The 4,865-nt window shown below is 42.2% G+C and overlaps 1 pseudogene; it reads left to right on the top strand.

The window, feature by feature from the left end:
- Nucleotides 1-2,066: 2,066 nt before the first annotated feature.
- Nucleotides 2,067-3,425, top strand: LOC114222777 (aurora kinase A-like; annotated as a pseudogene).
- Nucleotides 3,426-4,865: the final 1,440 nt, after the last annotated feature.

Raw genomic sequence — 4,865 nt, 5'->3', positions numbered from 1 at the left:
GCTAGAGGCCCATTATAGAAGATCAGGGATTTCTAAGCTCAAGGTTCCTCAGATGTAACACAATCCACTACATGGGCAGCACGCAACACTGCGTCTGCATTGTTCTCGTGGGGATTAGGGACTGGGGGACCAATGTGAACATTATATTCATGATACCTGCTATACGCTGAGAAATAAAATCCTTTGTTTTGGACTCAGGCATCTTGTGTCTTCTGCCAGCATCCATGAAACTGTGATAGTCTATCTTATCAGTTTCAAGTAAAGGAAAACTCTCAGAATTTGTGTTTCTAACAAGCTCCCAGGTGACAGTGATGTAGCTGGCCCTGGGATCCAATATTGCTGGCCAGGGAACACCAGGGATCTAGTTCATACCAACTCTGTGACCCTAGGAGAGTTACTTCCTGTGCCTCAGGTTCTATATCTGCAAATGTGGGAATAGTAATCATATCACCTTCGTAGGCTTACATGAGAATTAAATGAGTTAATAAGTGTTGATCATTTATAAACATGACTGGCACATGTTAAGAACTTTATGTTTGCTATAATTGCTAATATAAATATTTCCTTTACGTTGACACAAACTGGTAAAACATATATGGCATCTACCACAATACCCCTGTCACCTAGAGAGGCATGCTCATGATAATGCTGCTTTTGAAAGTTAACACCATTTGAAAACCAATGGTTCTGGAACAACCTTCCCTGGAGCTCATTTTTCTGTAACATAATACAGGCTGAGAGTAAAGATATTATAGGAGCATCAGTGCTTCCTAGAAGCCACAAATTGCTGAAGGAGCAGGCAGATTGTGTGTGCAAGGACAGGCTGAGAAGGCTAGGGGAAGGCAAACCTCATGCTCCGCTAAAGCAATGGAGTGGCAAGTTGAAGGGGACAGATGGAGTGGAGTGATGAATTGGAATGGAGAATAAAGTAGAGACTGGAAGCAGAGAGGAAGAAGGAAGCCGGAAGATGATGAGATCATTGAGGAGCAAGATAGAGGAAATGAGGAAGAAAGGAAGATCAAAGAGGAAGACAGAGGAAGAAGAGAAAATCACCCACGAATCTTTCCTCTCTTGGAAAGAAGCAAACACGTTCCTTTTTCTAGAATAGTGTCTTAATGACCGAAAGCTTATATGCGTGAGGGTCAAAGTAATATGAGTCACTCTTGATACCATATTACTAGCAGAAATGTCTTCCATTTTTAAAAGCTGGTCACCATACTTCCTACCTTACTTGCCCCACTGAAGAAATCCATTTCATCCCTACTTGGCTGAGTCTACATCCCATCTCTCACTTACGACTTTTTTCTTTCAAGCCTAAGGCGTAGAGAAACATCAATGTTTCATTGAACCATTCAACAAACTCTAGAACATCCTTTTATACCACAAAAGTATATATTTTACATAAGTAACCTTCACAGAAAATTTCAAAGGAAGTTAATTATAGAAAAAGAGTGGTCAAAGAAATAACTATGAGAAAAGCATCTCACCCCTCACTGTCCCATTAGATGAGGTTTAGGGTTTATACAGTGAAGCTCCAGGGAACACAACTGGAGCAGAACACTCTCCTATCCATCTCTACCTCCCTCCTCTCTGGCCACTCTTCAGTTCAGTCAGCATCAGCCAGTTCAAGGACAAGTGAGTATTTGTGACTCAAGTTTAGTAAAACCGTTGTTCAAAAAAAAAAAAAAAATGAGTTCTCTCTATTATTGATATGTTCCAAACAGTTTTTACTGTTAGTGTTTTCCTTCAAATTACAGTTCCTTTGTAAATTCTTTGTATTGAGACCTAATGTTTACTATGAAAAATACCATGCATGTTTCTTCATATTTTGTATTTAAAAATTTGTCCATACCAATAATGATGAAAGTTCCTTGTCATAAGTCAATGTACTCTGTGGTCCTGAAGAGAGCAAATGTCTCAGTTAAGAAGCACTAAAACAGTGCTTCACAGGTTAAGGAAATGCTTGGAAACCAAGTACCCAAGGGTTAAAAAAATTTTCGGAATCTTAACAGCTGAGCTCTTGGGAGGACTCTGCTGCTTTGGGTCGGAGGCGGGAGCCAACGGGCGTCATGGACCAATCTAAAGAAAACTGCATTGCAGGGCCTTTTAAGACTACGATTGCACTCACTGATGGTCCAAAACATGTTCAGGTGACTCAGCAAATTCCTTCTCAGAATCCGTTATCTGCAAATAGTGGCCAGGGCCAGCAGGTCTTGTGTCCTTCAAATTCCTCCCAGCGAATTCCTCCACAAGCACAAGAGCTCATCTCCAGCCATAAACCAGTTCAGAATCTGAAGCAGAAGGAATTGCAGGCAACCAGTCTTCCCTGTCCTGTCTCTAGGCCACTGAATAGTGTCCTTCAAATTCCTCCCAGCGAATTCCTCCACAAGCACAAGAGCTCATCTCCAGCCATAAACCAGTTCAGAATCTGAAGCAGAAGCAATTGCAGGCAACCAGTCTTCCCCGTCCTGTCTCTAGGCCACTGAATAATACCCCAAAGAATGAGCAGCCGTCATCATCAGCCCCTGGAAATAATTCTGAAAAGGAACTGGCAACAAAATAGAAAAATGAAGAATCAGAAAAAAAGGCAATGGGCTTTGGAAGATTTTGAAATTGGTCGTCCACTGGGTAAAGGAAAGTTTGGTAATGTTTACTTGGCAAGAGAAAAGCAAAGCAAGTTTATCCTGGCTCTTAAAGTATTATTTAAACCTCAACTGGAGAAAGCAGGAGTTGAGCATCAGCTGAGAAGAGAAGGAGACATACAGTCCCACCTTAGGCATCCAAATATCCTCAGACTGTATGGTTATTTCCATGATGCCACCAGAGTTTACCTAATTCTAGAATATGCACCTCTCAGAGCTGTCTACAGAGAACTTCAGAAACTGTCAAAGTTTGATGAGCAGAGAACTGCTACTTATATCACAGATTTGGCAGATGCCCTGTCCTACTGTCACTCAAAGAGAGTCATTCATAGAGACATTAAGCCAGAGAACCTACTTCTTGGATTGGCTGGAGAGCTTAAGATTGCAGATTTTGGGTGGTCAGTACATGCCCCATCCTCCAGGAGAACCACCCTCTGTGGCACCCTGGATTACTTGCCCCCAGAAATGATTGAAGGCCGAATGCATGATAAGAAGGTGGATCTCTGGAGCCTTGGGGTTCTTTGCTATGAATTTCTAGTTGACAAGCCTCCTTTTGAGGCAAGCACATACCAAGAGACCTACAAAAGAATATCGTGGGTTGAGTTCACATTCCCTGACTTCATGCCGGAGGGAGCAAGGGACCTCATTTCAAGACTGTTGAAACATAATCCCAGCCAAAGGCCGACTCTCAAAGAAGTACTTGAGCACCCCTGGATCACATCAAATTCATCAAAACCATCAAGTAGCCAAAAAAGCAAAGAATCAACTAGCAAACAATCTTAAGAATGGTGTAGGGGGAGGAATCTGAGAGGCAGGGCTGTTGTATGGTGTCAGGAACAGGCCTGCCCATGCCCGAGGGTGCTGCCTCAGCCTCCCCACCCAAGAGTCCCCTTCAGTGAACACTGTACTCTGGAGTGAAGGTAGCCACAGGAAGTGTGGCTATGTCACTAGCTTCACGATCCAGAGCCGAGGTCCACCTGGAGCCTCCCAACAGCCTGGTCCGAGTGAGGCGTCCTGGTGGAGGGAGGACAGGCTCGGGGTCTGACTGAGGGGAGAGTGGCCACATCACTGTGACTCCATCAGTGACAGAGGCGTGCAATAACCTTCCAAGCACCTTCGTGTGTGTGTAACTTATTGGGTGCCCAAGCCTGGGAAAGCTGTCAGGATGAACATGTGATTCTTTCTTTTAAATGTTAAAATAAAGATTTTTGTATAGACTTCAAAAAAAATTAAAATGAAAATGCCCTTTGGGGAGGAGCATTAATCTCTGCAAAGGAGAAAAAGAGAAATTAACCCATCTCTACATTACATGGTCAGTCAGTGTAATATCTAAAGCTGTCCTTTATTCAGTCTTGAAGTCTAATTTATTCATTATATAGTTCTAGTAATTGCTTCCTCTACTTCTAGTATTCCTCAGGACTATTTAGCAAGAGGGATGACTTCTCGTTTTCAGGTTTGTCTGTTACTTATACAGTACTGTGGGGAAGTCAGGATCAGGAGAACAATCGATGAGATGAGTAGACATATAAAAATGGCCTTTTGTATGGGTTTTATTGAAAGGAAAAACACTATTTGAGCTATAGAGATCACTATCTGTCACCCTGTATCTGGATCCCATTTCTCACATAATGGATGAACAGCCAGCCACATGGAAAACCAAAACAAAAGTTCCACATTGACTGGAGTCAAGCTGAGTCGAAATGATTAGTTTTTTCTTGAATCACTAGATTTGTATACTTTCCCAATGACAGAAAATGTGTGTTTGCCACAATTCTCTATGAAACACAATTATGGGCACAAACTGAATGCCAATCCCCTTTGAGCTAATCTTCCTCTTGCCCGTGCCTTATATTGAGTATCTCACATACCACACACGGTCCAGTCAACTGTGCCAAGGAAGGCAGAGGTTGGCTTCCATCAACAAATGATCCTTAAGGGTCACTTCCTTAAGAAGTGACCTTTCAGGTGGCAAATCCTATGGCCTGACAGACTCTTTCTATTATCGTCTAGTTCAGACAAAGAGCTCATTTTCAAAACAGGTCATATCCACATCTTGATCACTTTCACAGTCCATCTCTAGAGTGGCCACATTTTATTTTTCAGCAGTGTTTTATTTAAATGGACCCATAATGGCCAAATGTACATCAAATTGAAACCAATGCTTTCTCAATTGGTGTAGCAAATGTGTATGTGTATTTACTTCCTTAAAGAGATATGTTAAAA

The sequence above is a fragment of the Eumetopias jubatus genome, unplaced genomic scaffold (assembly GCF_037043125.1).
Source record: "Eumetopias jubatus isolate StellerSeaLion01/CBP00866 unplaced genomic scaffold, mEumJub1_p1.0 scaffold_6, whole genome shotgun sequence".
NCBI classification, from domain to species: domain Eukaryota; kingdom Metazoa; phylum Chordata; class Mammalia; order Carnivora; family Otariidae; genus Eumetopias; species Eumetopias jubatus.
The sequence above is the reverse complement of the archived record's forward strand: the minus strand, read 5'-3'. Positions and strand labels throughout refer to the sequence as shown.